General features: G+C 32.5%; 1 protein-coding gene across 1 annotated transcript in view; it reads left to right on the top strand.

Moving 5' to 3' along the window:
• Positions 1-1000: 1000 nt before the first annotated feature.
• The window catches only part of Smp_058450 (protein phosphatase 1 regulatory inhibitor subunit 16a, putative), a gene marked incomplete at its 3' end in the record, with an annotated part of 84414 nt that continues 64529 nt past the window's right edge, over positions 1001-20885 (top strand). The window contains exon 1 of the mRNA XM_018790853.1: positions 1001-1084. The remainder of the gene's footprint in view (positions 1085-20885) is intronic.

Raw genomic sequence — 20885 nt, 5'->3', positions numbered from 1 at the left:
ACGTTTTTTACAAATTTATGTGTATCACCATTGGCAGAACAAAAAAATTGCATATCGCAGTTTTTTAGCACGTTCTAAAGAGCGTCAGAATAAGAGAATGAACGACTTTCAACAATGCGATAAGTAAACATGTTTCTAATCTTTCTTTGCCTTTGTGACAGATATACCTTCACTGCATTTTATTATTTTTCTCGGCCCGTTCTTTCTTTTAATCACGTTTTTCCTTTCGACTGTCTTGTAAAGTAGATATTTTTATGTCAATAAAGTGGATAATCTGTGTTAAATAGTTGGAGGACTACTCGATTCAAACGGGAATGGTATGATCAACATGCTAACGAAGGAGCCACAACCCTTGGTTAGTACCTAACGTCGTATTCAGGTACTATAGCTGCTTTGATGACCGTATAACACAAATGAGTGGCTGTAGCCGAATAAGGCTACTAGACTGTCGCAAGAAATAAAGCAGGGATTAGTTAATCTCCGACCATTAGTTAATTGACGTCCATGGTGATCGTAAAAACCAACATCATTTCGAAAGTTCGGACAATATATAATTATGAAAAAAAACTAATAAGCTGGCTGTCAATAAGTAAATGTATGTATATATTACACAAGTCGATCGATTCGCTTTCTTCTAAACAGCTGGAACTGATAAACTAACCTTCAAGTTATTGTATTCAGTGGTTTCGATTCTGTTCAACTATGGTACTCAGGAGAAGTTTCTAAAACTGTGAACTATAACTGTGCCAACGCTTTAGCATTTTCTGTGTTAGATCCTAAAATTTGTGTTTCAGGAAATGTCCAAGTAAATTTCAACACAAATTTTTAATCCGAACAGTTTTTGAGCAGCACCTTAATGATTTTGCGAAATACCTACGGCTTTTCGAGGCTCAGCAAATACTTTAGATTCGATTACGTTATATTTTTGTATCTTTGTTTAAAACACTAGAAAAGTTATTAATTTTTGTGTGTCATTTTCAAAAATGACGCTTTTGGGTGTCTCCTGTCACATGTGAATACGGAACTTTCAAAATATGTTGAGCTGTTTCTGTTTTAAAGCGTGTTATCCGACGTCAGTTCGTAGGTGAGTCCTCCTATTTGTGTATTTAATGATCGTTTTTTCACACAAAAAATGTTTTGCAATATTGTCACAAGCTTAGTGATATAGCAGTAAATTTTCTGTACTTTCTGTCGTATAAAATTTTCCTTGTAGTGTGAGCAATTAGGCTCATTAGTCTATGATGTGCTTTATTAGACTCAGAGTCTTATATTTTCACTGTCAAATCAGAATTATTCGTTTAGATAATTACTATTTTAGTTCGAATACGATAAATAACAGAGAAGGGCCAAGTTTACTTGTATCACGATACAAGCTGCATTCTATTTTTGGGTATTTCGTCACACACGAATTTAATTTTCTTCAAGCGATTTTTTGTTCATGAAGAGACTGCAGTCGCTCCCCAAAAACAAATTTTTCAATAATCCTTGCTGTTAGTTCTTTTAAGACAATATATAGTAACATTTAAGTTTCAAAACTAAGACGCGAATTTTTTTGTACTCGTTTTTTTACGCAAACGAAAACAACAGGTTTAATACACTCTTTATCTGAAAGTGTTATTAATATGAAAGCAAGGTTTTCTTTAGTTTCTGATCACTCACTGATAACTTTTGAAGACGTTCATCCTCTACAAACTGCTATATATATCCTAGGTCTAGTTAGTAATAATTGATATTACAAACTATCTAATTAATAACAGGCTGCTAAATTATATCTTGAACGTTCCCATAATACCCAAAATGTTAGGCATGGAATTATATGATTGACTAGGAAATAATTTGTTGGTGTTTTGATACATTTTGTTCTCCATCTTTTGAACAAGCTTTTTACCCAAGTTCCATATGGCTTCAATGGAGCCTGTTGAACTTGCCAGTCCTGACTGATCGACTAAGAAACAGAAAATCAGGCAAATTTTTTGACAGGAATAAAATGGTAATTATGGTTTAGTAATTGGGAAAAGAAAGGCAAAACTAAACAAGGTTCTAACTAGTCCAAGTAGCTGAGGTTAACCCACACTAACAATATTCAGGTTTCAAATACACAGTTACTACCAGTTTAGCGAGCATATTTCTGTATATGCGTATAAAACCAGATATTTTCCTTTCTACAATACTTTGTTTTAAATTAAGAGTAAACCTACATTAAAGACATTGAGACAAATTCGCTTTAAAAACTAGCAGTCAATCAACTCAAAGGTAGGGTTACTTTTACACACTTTTCGGACAACGTATGTATTTATCACTACATAACAGTTTTATTCATTACTGTTTTCCCAGTGAACACTTTTGGACAATAATTTGACGTTTTAAAATCATCTAGTAGTTGTATGTGTAGTACGTTGGTGTTAATCTTATTTGTATACATAGCGTATACCCATGTATCCGACTTTGAATCATACCTTCATTGTGAGAAAATCAGTGCTCGTACTTTGCTATTTAACCTAATAAAGAATGAGTATGGTGTGAGCCTGTAACTAAGTGGCTAAAATTGAAAATCCCTCGACTACTTATCCATTGGTAGTACACTGTAAGTTGATTCCACGACTTTCCGTGGCTGAAAAGCACACCATACACGAGTCATTTTACAGTGGATCCTTGGGCTGGTTTCTCGTGTTTGTAATGCATTTTCGTTGATTTGTAACAATGTCATTTTATACAACTGTGGAAGCATACAATGAAAATAAAGGAAGAATATCAAGATACCTATCGGGAAGAAAGTAAGTAGATAAACGATTCCAAAATAATAACACGCTTGGTCTTAAACAAAACTATATTATTTTGAATAGTTACCAGTAGTGTCATGCAAGATTCTGGCGTATCACTCTCCGAAACAACATGATCATAATGGTAGTCATTTTCTTACTTACTTACTTACCAACTTACTTACATACCAACGCCTGTTACTCCTCGTGAAGAAGCATAGGACGCCCGCAAGCATCCTCCATTAAACCCTGTCTCGGGTTATCTTTTCTTGTTCTTTCCAGTTGCTGTTTATTCCTTTGATATCTAGTTTTCATTCCCGATGCAGCGTGTTTTTCGGCCTTCTTCTTTTCCTTTTCCTTTAGGATTCCAAGTTAGCTCTTTTCTCGTGATGAGGTTTGCTGATTTCAACGAATTCCAGCGTCCTCTCCTAATTTCCTCTTCAGATGGAAGTTAGTTTGTTTTTTCCCGCAGTAGGCAGTTGCTAGTGGTATCCGTTCGACAACGAACATTGAGTGTCTTGAGTAGACAATTGTTTATGAACATTTGTTTATTTTCGATGATGGTTATAGTAATTCTTCATGCTTGAGATCCGTACAGTGGAATTTTCTCGAAGTTTGTATCAAAGATTCTGATTTTAATGTTGGTTGACAGTTGTTTTGAGTTCCATACTTTCTTCAATTAAAGGGATGCCTCCCTCGTCTGCATTAGATTCACATTGTTCGTCAATGATGATCTACAGGTACATGAACCTTTTCACCTCTCCCAGAGCTTCTCTATCAAATGTGGTTGTGTTGGTGCTATCTGTGTTGTATTTCAGGACCCTGCTTTTCCTTGAGCCCCACTGATGCAGAAGCTGCTACTATACTGGTTGTTTTGACCTGCATTTTTTGGTTAGTATGGGATAGAAGGGTTAGTTCGTCTGCAGAGCTCAAAACTTTCAAGTGCATACAAGCTGTCCGTTGTATTTCGTTCATCTCCTCATATGTGTATGTCCTCATAATTCAGTCAACCACCAGAAGGAAGAGGAAGAGGGAGAGTAAGCAGCCTTTTCTGACTCCAGTCCTCACTTAGAATTCATCTGTCAGCTGTCCTCCATGCACGACTTTTCAGTGTAGTCCGTCCTATGAATTCACTGTGATGTTGACGATCTCAGCTACTCACACAGTAGTGTCGGAGAAGTTTCCATAATGTTCTCCTATCCACATTGTCAAATGCTTTCTCATGATCAAAAAAGTTGATTTATAGTAACGAATTCCATTCAATTGACTGCTCAGCATTGGTTCCTAGTGTTGCGATTGGGTTTGTGCACGACCGACCCTTGTTGAATCCAGCCTGTTGATCTCGAAGCTGGACGTCTACTGAATCTTTCATTCGGTTCAGCAACATTGTTGAAAACATTTCCTGATACCGACATTAGTGTGATGCCTCTGTAGTTTTCACACTTGCTCTGATCTCCTTTGTTTGGTATCTTGATAAGATATCGGTTGCACTTGTTCTTCCTCCCAAATCTTCCTGAATAGAACGGGAAGCATTTTTGCAGTTACCTCCATGTCTAACATCAGTGCTTCAGCTGGTATACTGTCAGGTTCTGCTGCTTTCTCACTCCTGATTTATCTGATAAGCATGCTGATTTATTCGATCGCTTGTGGAATGACAACTATAGGAATATCTGTGTGCACTGCATCGATATCTTTTGTGTTCATTGTGACTGGTCTATTCAAGACTTCTTCAACGTGTTCTAACCCTCTCTTCCTCTATTCTTGAATATAAGTGATTGGCTCTCCTTATTTGTCCTTGACCGTTCTCTCTGGTTCACTATATTTGCCTGATAGTTTCTTCGTTGTGTCGTAGAGTTCTTTCATATTTTTTTCTCTTGCAGCGTTTTCCGCAGCCATTATTATGTCTTTCCCTGATTTCTGCTTGTCAGTTCTAACGCTCTTCTCCACTTGCTTGTGTGCTTCTGTGTATTCGGCCTGCTCCTTGACTTACTCTGCTCTTGTTCGACCGTCATTAATTGCTGTCTTCTTATTCTTAATTTCTTGAATCTTGTCCAGGGTTTTCATAGAGATCCATTCCTTATGATGACGCTTTTTACCGCCCAAAACCTCCTGACACCTTGGAGTTAGTGCTTCTTTGATCCCATTCTGATTGTCATCCATAGTAGTTTCTTCTTTTTTCAGTAGATCCTGTAAGATTTAGAACCTGATGCTTAGATTTACCTTGAATTCGTTGAGTTTATTGTCATCTCTTAGGAACGTTATATTGAACCTCTGTAATGCTGTTTCCTCAGCTGTCCAGCGTTTCTTTAGTTTCAGTTTCATCTTGGCCACAACCAAATGGTGACATGAAGCTATATCAGCTCCCCTCCTGGTTCTCACGTCTTCCATTGACCTTTTGAAATTCTTAGTGATGGAAATATGATCTATCTGATTCTCCGTGGTGTGATCCAATGAGACCCATGTAGCTTGTGTATGCGTTTGTGTGAGAATATAGTGCCGCCTATAACTATTTTGTCGAGAACACATAAATTTGTAGATCTGTCACCATTCTCTTTCCTTTCTCAAAGTTCATATCGTCTCATGACATTCATATTCATTATTGTCGATTCCGACTTTTACGTTTAGGTTTCCTATCAGGATGACCAGGCCCACTCCTGTGCACATCTCTACGTTCGACTGCAGCCTCTCGTAAAACCAATCTTTTTCGTCATTACTGAGATCATTGGTGGGTACATAACACTTGATAATGTTCATTTTGATCCCATCCTTCTTTGCTCTGAAGAATGCTTTGATGATTTTGGATCCACGAACTCACCATTCTATAAGTGCTTTTCGTCGTTCTTTTGACAGAGTCAATGCAATTCCCTTTGTGTGCAAAGCATTATCTTTTTGATGACTAGAGTACAATAGCATTTGTCCCGAAGCTGATCTTTTGTGTTTAGCTTAGGTTCAATTTGTTTCATTGTTTCCGAGAACCGCCAAGTTGTATCTCTTCATCTCCACAGCCATTTGATTGGTCCTTCTGTTTCCCTACACTTTCCGGATATTCCACGCACCTATATTAATTGTTGCTCTGGTTGTTAGAAGGGATATCGGCCACGTGATTTCCGAAGAATCTCGGCTTTGACGATGAGGCGTCATAGTTCTTCTAAATGAAGATTCTTCTACTTCTAGGTCAGAGTTTTAATAGTTAAAATTGTTGTTTTATAGTGAGCGTTTCTAACAGTATTGTTTTCTTCGGGATAAGGTCGCATTCATTTTAATAATAGCAGGTTTTGTTTAGGTTAGTACTCTGCCTCTGTCTACGCAAAGTGGAATGAAGTCAAGTAAACTTTACTTCAATATGGAGGGCTATTTTACCTGCATGTTAATTCCTTCTTGCTTTAGATTGAAAAGTTATTTTGGATTGGCATAAATATAAACCGATCTTCTATACGGTGTTTTCTTCAATATCACTTTGTTTTAAATAAAAATATGGGTATTTTCATAGTACTTCGATCCTGAAATGTCTTAGTATTTCCCTAGACAAACAAGCCAGTTTATTAAAAGTAGTCGGAATATATATATAACATATAACTGAAGGTAAGCTAAAATAAAAGAGATTTTATGAAATATCACATTTTGGGACTGAAGAAACTTTATTTCTTCGGTTCTTATGAAATTTCAAAATAAAACTGCTTTGTATACTTATCTATCGACTTCGATTATACAAACTGTTCTTAATAATGAAACAGTTAATTGTTTTGTTTTGTTTTTCATGAAATTCCGAGTGTACTTAATTTCCATAATTGTGATTTAATACATTTCCTCATCAGTGTTATAATATAGTTCAAAAATCGTGTGTGAATTAAACAATAACAATAACATTTTGCTTTTTTTATTATCTTAAAATGTTATTGAATTCCCCACTTCGTCACTCTAATAAAAGGACTCATCATATGAAATATCGTTAGAAGTCTTGAAAAAATAATTGAGAAGTCAAAAACACATTAAGATATATCATTTCAATAGTTGAGATCATGAATCAATTGAAGCTAGACCACCATCGAAAACTCCACTGGTCACTGCTTCTCACTAGAACTCCAGGAAATGCCTCTTCAAGCCAGTCACTAGTGAGCATATGTTGATTATTATCAGAAGGGGTTTTGCGGATATTATAGTAATTTTAATAGTTGAGATCATGAATCAATTGAAGCTTGACCACCATGGAAAACCTGGAAGCACTGGACGGCCGTTTCGTCCTATTGTGGGACTCCTCAGCAGTGCACATCCACGATCCCGTCTCTCGGGATTCGAACCCAGGACCTATCAGTTTTTTCTCAGACTTTTCATGAATATAGTGAATTAAATTAAAACATGTATTTACTTATTGCCTATTTACTTGTTTACAATCACTCTCATATACAGTTTTAATAAAACATTAATAACAATCATAGTAGAATATTCTAAATTTATTTATTTCGTAAACTTATATCATTCTGTTACGGTTACTACCATTGTCTTACTAGAATGTATAAGGAGGGTGAACAGTATAAAATTACTGAAATATTTCCACTCGAATGTTAGTGGTTCATAGAGCAATGTACATGTTTTGACCTAAACACTTTTATTTTCAACATATTTAGTAGCTTATCATAGGTATAACAGCCTTTTAAAACTATTGTTTTAACGTCTACTAGCTTAATATATTTATGAACCATTGTTATTTCTCTCTCTGTCTCTACAATATTTTGAAATTCATCTATTCGAACTGAATAAGATCTCAAAGGAGAAAGTTTTTGTTCTTAGTAAGATTTGATCTCCCAGATTAAGTAGTTGGCGTTCTGTAGATCCAGCCTCATTCACAGGTTGTATTCGGTAGGATATGATGTTTTTAAACTATTTTCTTCCACAAAATATACTCATAAACACTATATGCATGTGTCTAAATACTAACTATTCCAATAAATGTCTAGTTCATCGGCCATTTAGGTCTGACTAATATTAGTTAACCGGTCTCCTATAATTTAAGTAGATAATTATCGAATGACTTACAAAATCCACAGTTTATATGAAATTGTATACTGGTTTCTAGTCATCTTATCATTTTATAAATGGTAATTTTAATTCACCGAGAATTACGCTTCATGTGAACAAACCTCATTTAAACAACCACTCCCTCTCCTTATGTATTTTTTCTTTCAAAAATACTTTATAATATAGACAGTTATGTATTCCGAAATTCAATTGGTTTTACCAAGAATTTCGTCAATAAAAATATTAATTACACAAATACTACTTACCTGTATAAACAGTTGTTATTGTTTATGTCTAAATTATGTATTCATATGACTGATTTTATTCTATATACTGGCATACATAGTAAAAAACAAGAGTTAAGCTCATTTAATATGCAAAATTACTTTAGATTGTACACCTTTTATGTCATGTGTATACTTCAGGTTTATGATGGTATTGATCGCCTGAAAAAAAAGTATTGAGCTTATAATATGTACATGAAAACTCATTGAAGATTTGACCTTTAGTGTATTATATTTGATATAATTGTGCTTATTGTTAATCTATAAAAATGCATATTACAAAAATGCCATAAAATTACAACATTGTTTATGGAATGCATCTTCATATTTTGGCAAAGCTTTTAATTAAAACACTTAGGCTATGTATAAAAAAACAGTAGCGTATTCTAAGTAAATAACTGTCCAAAAATGATTTGAATTAATTAATTATGTTCATATGTCTCTATCTATATAATGATAGAAATATTGAGATAACAGGTCTGTGGAGGTTGTTCACTTTGAAAAAATATTTTACATTATGAACTAGCTTTAGATAGACAATTATTGAAAACCAAGGATCATTAGATATTTGATTTGCCACGGTATGGAATGTTTCAGTAGTCTGTATGTACAGCTTTACTAGAACCCACGATCTTTAAATATCGCGTTACTTTTAAAACATAGAGTTCTCATCTGATTATCCATATTTTCAGGTCTAGTCAATTCGTGATAACTCACAATCTAATATGTTCTCCACCGTATTAAAACGTAATGTCAGTGTTGAAATTTTAAATTTAAAAGGAAGTTCCAAATGCAGATTTACTACTTGTTTAAGTAAAATGCCAAGACTCGTTTTTAACTTACAATGAGCACCTTTTGAGTATGTTTTTTGAAGTGATATAATATGGTGCTACCAACTAATTGGATCACAGTTGATCTATGTAAGACTACGTTACAAGTATAATCATTAAACTTTATAGGTTACAAAATGTGTTGTACTGTCTGATGATCACCTTAGACAGTAGGTAGTCAATTATCTCGCACAAAACATATTACAATCTCCTGTTCAGAGCCTGATATCAGCATTGAACTGACAACTATAGCTGTTCTCCATACACATTTTTAGATTGTGATCATTTATCTATAATTTTAAATTTGTTTACTATTCGCGAGATTCCAAGCAGCAAGATGTATCCTAGTTTGAGTGTCGACATATTCAAATCCATCCATTTACTTATGAAAAAAACGTTCTACAAGTGCTGACAGATATTTTACTTCAGAGATAAATCGAGACAGTCAACAGTATAAATTACTTCAGGTACCTGGAATTTAATACTTTTGTCAATACTGCTTACAAGTAGGGTCTTTTATCATGATATGGGCCATATATAACAAGTTTCCCAGTTAGCATAGCTCGATTGGATTGTCATAATATGCATAATAAACATCATAATACGGTATAACTTTGTGCATTATAGTCCTGAAGTTTACCGCATTCTTTCCACCGTTTCTTCTTAATTTTTAGTTTTCTACTGCATTTGTTACCATTATTTCTTTCTTTCTAGATTTATTTTCGTCATTTTTAGCGGAATAAAGTATTTATCCCCGTGTCTATTACCTTTTTTTTCTTTCATGGTTATTGTTAATTATTTCTCAAATATTTTCATAAAATAATTAGCTGAATAGTTAAATCAAAAGATTAATACCTCAAATCGTATTAATGAAATATCAGTAACCATTTACTTTCGAATGAATAGTTCAAAATATAAAGAGATTAAACTATAAAAAACCATAATAAAATGATGACTTGTAAGATTTCATGCATAGAAAAGTGATAAATCTTGAAATGGAATACTAAAGCATTTCATATTATTGAATAGTCTCAATAGAAAAACACTATTTTACATTTGTAAAAAATTTTAATAAAAACCAATCCAAATCAATATTATATGAAAATTAAAAATGTTATAAGCAAAGATGGATAGTGGCTAGCAGTGGAATCCAGGATGAGCGTTTCGTCCTAGCTGAGTAGATAACGTGATGGCATTTGAAACGAAAGGTACTGGGTTCGACTCCCAGAGTGAACATCAACTCTGAGATGCAGGTACATCCTGATGACGAGTCCCAAATAGGGCGAAACGCACGTCCTGGATTCCACTGCTAGCCACTATCCGTCTTTGCTTATAATGCTTCTGAATTCAGCCTATATGGAGGCGATACACACAGTATGCACATATGGCTAATAAGAGACTGATCAATTGCAGTCCTAAACATCAATGGGAAGATTCAAACAAACAATACCAATTGAATTTATAATTAAAAATGTTTTAATGTTTTTTTCATTTCACTTCATTTATTTATTGATGAAATTTGGAAACTGTTTGAAGAAAGAAAATAAATAAATTTTATCTATTTAGATCAATATTGTACAACAGTTCATTTGATTACTAAATGTTTATTTGTAGAAATTAACAATTTTCTTTGTATGATACTAGTTTAATTATAATATAAATACAAATAAAAAATGAACTATTTGTTTGTGACAAAAAGAATAAGAGAATTATCATCCTTTTAAAAAAAAATAGTTTAGTCATAGAATCTTCTGAAAAACTGAAATGAAAAGAATATAAACTAAAAAAAAAATAAATTTTCACATTTTTAGAACTTTTATTTTGTTACACTAAACTGTTATACTAAAATCGAATCTCGCAAGGCGGGATCGTGGATGCACACTGCTGAAAAGTCCCATAATGGGACGAAACAGCCATCCACTAATTCCAGGTTTCCTATGATAGTCTAGCTTCAATTGATTCATGATCTCAACTATGAAATGTAACTATTAACCAAATCTCTTATTGAATGACATCCTGAATGTAAATTGTCTTTGTTGAGTTTTTATTTTTAAGTAGATAGGCCATAGATTTTTTATTAATTATTTACACAGTTACTAACTATGTGAAATTGTATGATGATACCTGGGGAAAGATGTTACACTTTTTTAGTTCAAAGTTTTCGGAAAATCGACTCACATAGTTAATTAGGTTAGTGGTGAGATTCTCGTTTATTTACTAAAAAAAAATATCTAGCCTTTATTACCTAGACAAATAATAAGCCAAAAATATCATTTTAAAAAATGTAATTATCTTTAATTTATCATTAAAAGCCGATCCAGTAATCTTTTTTTATATAAAGCTGAACTGTGATGGTGATTTATCACAGTTGTTATCTTTTTGATCCGCATTCAAGGTCACTGTTAGAGTTCGCATTGATTCTCGTAAATTTTAGTTTACTAGCGCATATATCAGTTTGTACAGCCGAATTGTATTCGATAGTCACAGTAACTCAATAGTTAAGTCAATGACTGTAATATTGGGTCCTGTGGTTGGTTGCATCAGTTTCTTTAAAATTGAACGTACATCGGACCTTAGTTATTAATAATAGTTGATCAGTAATTTAAAGTACGTTTATAAGTTACAGTATCGATAGATCAGCTGTCATAACTAGCAAACATAACTAACTTACTAGGTTACATGTTTCTTCTTCTTGACGACTACTTAATATTTATCACTATCACTAGTCTTTACTTAAAATATGTAAGTAAAAGTTGACTGCATTAACTTGCGCTTGGTAAATGAGTTGTATCGCTTCTAGGTAGTTATTAGTTTGCTTGCCTTCAGTTGGTATTCGCATTATTCTGATAACTCACTACATAAAGAATTAAAGAAATACAAGTTCATCTACCTAAACTTAAATTACACTCTTATTTATGTGGGCTAATGACACTTCCCGGCTGCCCAAAACATAATAAGTGAGACGAGTTCTGAACATGATACTCAGTGGAATAATACGTCAAAGTATGCCAATTTGAACTTTGATATGCTTGTTTTATATAGATACTGAGTACTACGTTAAATCATCATACGATACGTCATTTACTGATTACTGAATAAGGATTTAACCATATACCATAGATGTTGACTAATACACAAAGTAATCTTTGAATACACACTACTGTTTAACATTTGTCTAGTACTCAACAGCTAGTAAAGATATAATATTTAGCTAGTATCTAATGAACTAAATTTATTTAGTATCGCTCATAAACCCAAATATAACATTATTGATTTATTGATTTCTGATTCATACTTTAACTTACTGAACAAAATTTTAGAAAAATAATCAATAATGTTTAATCAGTCTTTTTAAGTTTCATATTCACAAATAATCATTTTAATATTTATACCTAGAGATTAATCAATCAATGCGCTAAACTTTTTAAATGTATACTTAGTTAACGCCTAAAGCAGTTAAATGACTGTTTGTGATTCAGTTAGATAAACAAGTAATTATAATGTTTTCTTTCATAGGCTTTAAGTTACTTCATAAATTTGAATATTCAAAAAAAGGATATTTAGTTTCCAAATTAACTCTGATACATTTAAGTTAACTCATTTTGATTTCAGTAAAATATATTGAATAAGATTTAAAAACGATAGTTTATATTTTTCGCGCTTTTTTCTTAAAAAATTATTACATCATATATACTGTTTAAAATGTTTCATTTGATAATTTTCATTGATCGTATTGTGGTGTGTGCTTCTGACGTCGACAGATATAAATAGTATGTATAATCCATCGAAAGTGAAATGTGTAGAGGCAGAAGGTTGAGAAAATCGAAGAGAAAACAGCTAGAACAGAGGGTGACTGGTATGGAGACAAAGGAACAACAAAGTCTGAGGCAATTGATGTATATTTTTTATTTATTTTTATTTATTTATTTATTATCATTGGCTTGATTTTATATTATATTTTTGGCATAATATAGAATTCTCAGCACAATGTATTTCAACAAGTTTCCATTTCTTACTTCTTCGTCAATCCTGATGACAAATATTGAGTAATCGCCAGTTAGAATTTAGCAGTCCAATCAATCGACATCTAAATAATGTACATTCTTTTCGCTGCATATTGCCAGCAACCACGATATATCTGATTGGGCCTTTTGAAACTGAATAGGTTATACGATTAATAGCCATAATGATGTATTAGAACAAACAAAATTAGATAACTAGTTGAATTATCTAGATAGTAAGAACAGGTAGCCCAGATATTCAAGCAGGCCGCCTATAATGAATGAAGTATTTACTGTATGGTCCTCAGATATTCCGTAATGCTGTATTAAAATGCGTTTGGTTGTCTTCACTAATGTTCTCGTTAACTACAGTATGATCGTTTAGTAAATATATCAAATTTCGTTGGTATATGGGATCTAGTTTTAGATATTACGTGATAGACTAATGAGGATCCTGTTTTTTTTAGAACATCATTGTATTTCATTTCTTTTAAATTGTTGGTTGACTTTTGATACTTTAGTAACTACAGTGTTAAGTAAAGATTTTTGTAAGGATAAATCTATATAAATTGTGATGGATTCCTATTATTTAGGTTTATGAAGTTCTTATTAAACTATCTCTTGTTTGTAAGACCAACTTCAGGTTCTTAATTTTACAATATGTTTATGTATATACACTCAAAATGAGAGAGAAATAACAACAATCTTATAAGTTTCTTCGGAACAATGAAACCATAGCAGTTTTGTTATATAATGGCTAATTTTGTTATTTCACAACAATGACGTCATATCTACATACATCTCAATGAATTATTAAATGAGAAATATGTTGGTTTCATTCTGACTAAATATTATTATTTGTGGATTCGTTGAAGTTAGACATTAACACCGTTGGATGCCGGCTGGCTCAGTGTTCTATGGGTTAAGCGCTCGCGCGCGAGACTGATTGGTTTCGGGTTCGAATCTTGCGAGACGGGATCGGGAATGCGCGCTGCTGAGGAGTCCCATACTAGAACAAAACGGCCGTCCAGTGCTACCAGATTTTTCATGGTGGTCTAGCTTCAATTGACTTATGATCGCAACTATTGAAATTACTATAATATCCACAAAAACCATTCTAATGTTAAATATTATACATTTAATTGATGACCTAGTATTCTTCTATGTGACTTGTTTTTATCTATAAAGAAAAAGTTATATTTTCAGTAAACTTGGCCAACAAGTTACAGAAATAACTTTGAACATAAGCTGTACGCTTTAAAATTCAATCTGTATTTAGATTTTTATCTTGATTGATATTAATCTTTTAACAGTTGAATTCACGAGTCGATCTAAAAGTTAAACCACCATTGAAAACCTGGATGTGTACTGCTGAGTCGTCTCATACTAGGGCAAAGCAAACCTGCCAGTACTTCCAGGTTTCAATGATGGTCTAGCTTAGATCAACTAGTAAATTAAACTGTGATCTATTTTTCTATCCAAACTTTTATTTTATTTTATTCTATTGATCATAATTCATGTTTTTATTACTTTTTACTTTATCTTACAAATTCATAAATGATACATTTAATCAATATTTATAAGATCCATCTGTATCAATGTAATAATGCTGAGTAATTCGATGGAAACAATTTCCTGGGTTTGAATCTCGCGAGGCGGGATCGTGGATGCGCACTGCAGAGGAGTCCCACAATAGGACGAAACGACCTTACGGTGCTTCCAGGTTGTCCATGGTGGTTTAGCTTCAATTGACTCATGATCTCAGCTATATACAATTACTAAAATCTCCACAAAAACCCCCTTCTGATAATTTCATAAGTGTCAATATATATCGGCTATTGAAATATACTATTAGTTAGTTTATAATTGTAGATTTTGAAGTTGGAGTTATCTTATAATGTATTGTAAATTGCTTTGTCTTTTTTGTAATGTTCACCCAAATTTTGTATATTGATCAATAGGAATATTCAATTTTATATCTTCTTCAATGTTCAATGTTTAATTATTGATTTTTGCAAAACTCAAATTATTAATGTAGGGGGGTTCGTCAATATCGCTGAATTTCATTGTGCACATCACTGACTAACCTTACTTAGGTATTTGTTGAAAACTAGTGAGCAGCGGATAGCTATTTCGTTACAGTGTAGGACTCATCAAAAGTAAACATCCATGAACCTAACTGAACTGAACAGTTACAAAGTTTCATACTGAAATTAAACAGCCAATCAGCACTTTGTGGTTTTCAATGCTTGTTCTACTAAGACCAGCCTGTCATATAAACTAAAAAAAAACCCCCGAAATTATTTAGATAAGCTGTAATTATTGATAACTATAAAATCTTTTTTCACTATATTGATTTATTTGTTTTCACACTTAGTTCACTAATTATTCAATTAATTAAACTTATGATCGTTATTAAATAATATAAATATTTGTCATTTTTTTTTATTAAGAATCATATGATAGATATGATCTATTATATTGATTTCTCAAATTGATGATGTATAATATATTCATTATATTAAACAGGTATTGTGATATATGAATCAATAAATGGTTAAGAATTCTGTACAAGATTCAATGTTTTACTAAGAAAATGGTTTAAAAATTTTATGAGAAGTATATTTCTATCATATTGATCTATTAGTAGTAGTACATTTTTCGGAAAGATATGTTGTCATGATTACTTGCTTAAGTAGTATTTTACGGAGTTTCATCATCAGTGTATCAGCTCTACTAATACAAAATACAGTTTACATTATTCGATTATTAGACAGTAGGCATGATAATACTATCTAGACTTCAGTCAAGTTCTGTCAAATAAGTTAGCAACGTAGTTACTCAGCTAGGTTGCTCAACAATATTGTATATTTTGTTTAATAGCCTCCCAAACACCTTGATACGGTCGAAGGTGAGGAGAGTCCGCCCTCCCTCTCGAAATATTTTCATGTGGCCACGCGTATACAGTCACTGACAGAGAGGCCCTACTCACTGTCTTCTCGAGGCGGCATATTGTTTACCGAATTGAGAGGACGAAAAGCAAAGGTCTGACGTTTTAACCGGGTTGGTGGATATGGGGGATTCGTCTAGGGGAGTTGAAAAACTCTTATTCCAAAACAATGGTGTACATGGGCTCCAGGATCCTGAGGGAACAAATTGAGTATCGACCTATTGTTAGTCACTGATTACCATGAGACTGTATCTCCTATCGTTGCTCTACTGTCTTGTGGATTAAACCTCTAGGTCAAAGGCTCGTGGAGTGGCCTATTAAGATCACCTGCTTTGGTTTGGGCTCTCGGGTACTATTCCAGCCCTCACACAAATCGAATGACGAAGCATGGCACATACATATTTAGTGCCTCCCTGTACCAACGTTTACGCGTTGAAATAAATAAATAAAAAGTGATCATTAAGAAGCTTTAACCTTAAGTTGTAGACTGTAATCTGGACAGCCTAAACTTAAAGAACCCACTGTTACAGTAAGTAACATACCAACTAATATCTATCGTCCCACTGATATTTACTCGATAGTCTAATAAGATGAATATGATTTCTTCATTTTAAATTAATCTGACTATAGAAAACATTAAAATATAGTTATTTTGTTAAAAGAAAACTTTAGATAGGTTCAAAAGTGATTTTTCTACAACAAAGTAAAAAAAACTTATTTGATTAAAATAAATACAAATGATGATTAAATTTTAATCGCTAGTTGACAAATTCAATAGTATATTAATAAAATATAAAAATATATAATCATAGTGCAGCAATTTGGAAGATTCTTTCGGTCTCCCACATTGTCCGAACGTTCTATGTACCTATAAAAATTGTTTCTCTGGCTGTTATAAGGTGCATCGGCCTCATGACTTCCGAAGGAACTCGGCTGTCATCATGAGGCGTCATAATTATTCCTTCAACTCTCAGGGCAGAGTTTAAATGGTTTGAATAATTTTTTTCTGGTTAGAGTTTTTTTTGCGAGTTGGCTTTCTACGGGATGGGGTTGTTAACCCCATACCCAATCCTCCTCCTTTATTCGGGCTTGGGACCGACAGTAGCCCCCGGAGGAATTACCGGCGGAGTATAGTATTAAATTATTATTTGAAGCAAATTTTCTAAGAAAATAATAATCGATTTAATGAAAACAAATTAACATTTAACCTAAAAAATAAATTTAATCATAGTTTATTATTTGTGTAGATTACAACTTCATTTTTATTATTACCGGTTAATTAAACCTGTCATAATCATAAATATGTAAACAGATTATAACAGTTTACGATTCTAACAATTGAATAAAACAGAAAAATAATAAATTAGTAACAATTGAATCAAATCATAAATATTTTTATTGGTTATTTTATGAAGTTTTAACAGAAACAATTGAAATCATCAAAATATTAAAATTGACTCCCCTTATATCCTACTGTGATGTGTGCTACTTATATCGATACAAGTAGTAAATAACGCTAGTCAAGAATAGAATGTCTGGCTGCAGAAGTTTGAGACGAAAAGAATGGGAAAAGAAAGCGATTGGTATGGAAATGAAGGAACAGTCGAGTTTGAGACAATTGGTTGATATTTTGCAAATTAGTCATTTAATATATTATTCTCAGATTTTACTAAGATGTTCTGTAATTTTGTGTACGAATACATTCAATTGTCCCCACTTGTGTTCTCGTTCACTAAGATACTACTACTTTTTATTACACCTTATAGTTCTAGGCAATACAATATGCAAGATTACGATAAAATTCACGTTTTAGAAGCATTTAGTTTGACAATTGACTAAAAACGTTCTATATGGTGATTAGCTGTGATTCATATGTATTCTTAAGTTTTATATAGTTGAGATCATAAGTCAATTGAAGCTAGACCACGATGGAAAACCTGGAAGCACTGAACGGCCGTCTCGTCCAATTGTGGGACTCCTCAGCAGTGCGCATCCACGATCCCGCACTCGCGAGATTCGAACCTAGGACCTACCAGTCTCGCGCCAGAGCACTTGACCGATAGACCACTGAGCCGGCATTCCATAGTGTTAATGTCTAACCTCAACCAATTTTAACTTCAACTAATTCTTAAGTAATTACGAATAATCTTGCTTTCAGGACATCTCGTTTTATTACAGAATATAATTAATGTTTGAATTCTATGACAGTTGTCTATCATTTCCCTGCTGACAAACAATCAATCATTTAGAAAAATTTAGAACACCAGATATTATGGTAATAAATGCATTTTTTGAAAATTGGTGGTTTAAACGTTTAACCAATGTACCGTGTGGTTATTATACATGGCATCAATATGACTACTGTGTAATAATGATATCTTAGAGTGACATAGTAATAAGCTACTAATTAATGTCTTGACTGATAATTCTTTCAAAAATATATTAAATTCATTATCAATGACTGAAATGACTTATCGTTTCGAAACATTTCTATTGGAAGTACTAGTGAAAAGCATTAGAAAATAAACATGGATTAGTATTTGCATAGAGGATCATCTATTGAATTTTAAATCATACTTCCTTTATATTGATGTGAGACATTATCTTGCTGACTAAATTAAAGTAGATTGACCGTAATTAATGCTTGTGACTTACAGATTATGTATGAGAAACGTTTTAAGTACGGAAAAACTGATGCTCTGAAAGTGAAATTTGGTTTCCCAAAAGATACATATATGTATATATGTTCACTATGAATAATGAATATAATGCACAAGAATTCATCTTCTTAAACTATTACCCCATTTAAAGTCATTTAACAATGAAATTGTTGACTATGTACCTAAGTTTTTTTTCTTAATTCTATTGAATTATTCAATGAATCTTGTTATGCTTGAGAAGAAATTAATTTATTCACTAAATGTGGGGTAGAAGTACACTAGTTTTAATCATAATAATTAAATTAAGGTCAGTTTTACAGTCCTGTATAGATTTGTTTTTCTTTCTCTTTTCATTGATAAATGCAAATGAATAGACAAAGTTTTTATTTCTACATTAAGAGATACATATTATCCAAAAAAAGATTTGAAATTAATTGTTCGTGTGTGTGTGTTTCTGTGCTTAGATCTCTCGAATTGTATTCAAAGGCGAGAGCATATTGTTTACGCATAACACAACAACAGTTATTGTTTCCTTTCAGATTAAAAAAGAAAAGTTAATGGGCTGATGAATGATGTGAATACCCTCCATCGTATCATGAATTTTTATCACTAGCCGGCTTAGTTAGTGTTCAGTGATATACATTTCTTTCAATGAGGACGATTATTTCACTCCCGACATAACCATGCCATTTTCGACCTAACTTTTGAACCCCAGGAATGTTTCCATATCACTCGGTGGAATCATCAGCACATATTGTTGAAATGTCCTAAAGTAGAGCGAAAATGCCATCTAATACTATCTGGCTTGAAGTGGTACCCATACAGCGGTTAATGCTCAACGAATATCTATAAACTAACCTAACCATCACAAATCCTCGCATCAGAATCTTATTTTGTCAAACACTTCGTAGTTGGACATATCATTTCTTTAGGAAGACTAATCTCTTTCTTGGCAAACGCAAACGCATCGTTAAATTGATCATATTTTATCTAAATTCGTAGTATAGCTGGAGTAAATTTTTTCAGTAAAACAACTAACCTGACCAATACTAATCACTTGAAGTTGAAATGAAAATTAAATGAATAGCAATGATTGAGTTGCATAATCCATTAAAACTCAGATTACATTATTTCGAAAAAATTTCATTTATCAATGATATATAAATTTCATATCCTATTTCATAAGACTTTTCACCTTATAGTCTGTTCAATATCGTATCTATAAAATTTGTTTGCTTTGTAATATGATATGATATTTGAGTTCCTTTTCGTATGACCAGTTATTAGATCAACTTATCAGGCATACAATATCCTTATCAGCTACATAGTTGATATATATATATATATATATATATATATATCATGTTTAATTACTTAACATTTGGGATAATTCAAATCCATTTGGATTATTTATTGCCTATTGTTTGATAAAATACGTGCGTTAATCACATTAGCGATTAGCATTATGACTTAGGAGGTTGCATTAATCAAAGGGATGACTTAAGTAAACAAATTAATTGATTTTGTGTAAATAAACCGATGTTTTTATATGAAATACACGAACGCCTACGTATATATATATATATATAGTATTTATTAAGCCATGAGGAAAATATTCAAGAAAGCATTATAAGTCATAGTGTGGTGTGGGTTACTTATATCAACATAAGTAGTATATGATGATAGTCAGGCATAGAATGTATTTCATTAGAAGATTGATAAGGAATGAACCGGAACGGAACGCATATGGTATGAAAATGCATAAACAATGAAATCAGAGATGGATTGATATTTGCAGAAAGAACAGTTAAGATTGAGACAATTGATTGTTATTTTGCAAATTAATTATTTACTGTATGGTTGTCAGATTTTAGTAAGATAGTCTGTAATATTCCTGTCAAATACATTAGATTGTCCCCACACGTGTTCTGTTCACAACAATAGGTGCATAGATATAATCAGTTAGACGGTTATGAAACAGTAAAATTAGTTGTTTTTTTTTAATTACTAGAAATGTTTTACGAATTCGCACATTCATAATGTCATTAGGAATCTATAATTCATATCCCATTTATTGACTTCTGACCTTATAAGTCACTTAGTCTTAAGTATTACATAATAATTCTGAAATATTTTTTTATTTATACTAACATAGCCTATAATGTACTGTCTTTCTACCTGGTGCTATGCAAGCTAAATCTAGTTTAGAATTTTATAATTAAGCGAACTTGATATCAAGAGATAAATGATTATCATTAGCGCTTATTAAAAAGAAATAATTAGCAGGAGATAAATGTTTATTTTCTAATACCTTTCAATTGTTAAAAGACTGTTATAAAATCAGAAAGGGTTTTTGTGGAGATTTAGTATTTTCATAGTTGAAAG

Source organism: Schistosoma mansoni (genome assembly GCF_000237925.1).
Source record: "Schistosoma mansoni, WGS project CABG00000000 data, supercontig 0013, strain Puerto Rico, whole genome shotgun sequence".
NCBI classification, from domain to species: Eukaryota; Metazoa; Platyhelminthes; class Trematoda; order Strigeidida; family Schistosomatidae; genus Schistosoma; species Schistosoma mansoni.
Note: the sequence above shows the minus strand (reverse complement) of the source record. Positions and strands in the feature narration are given on the sequence as shown.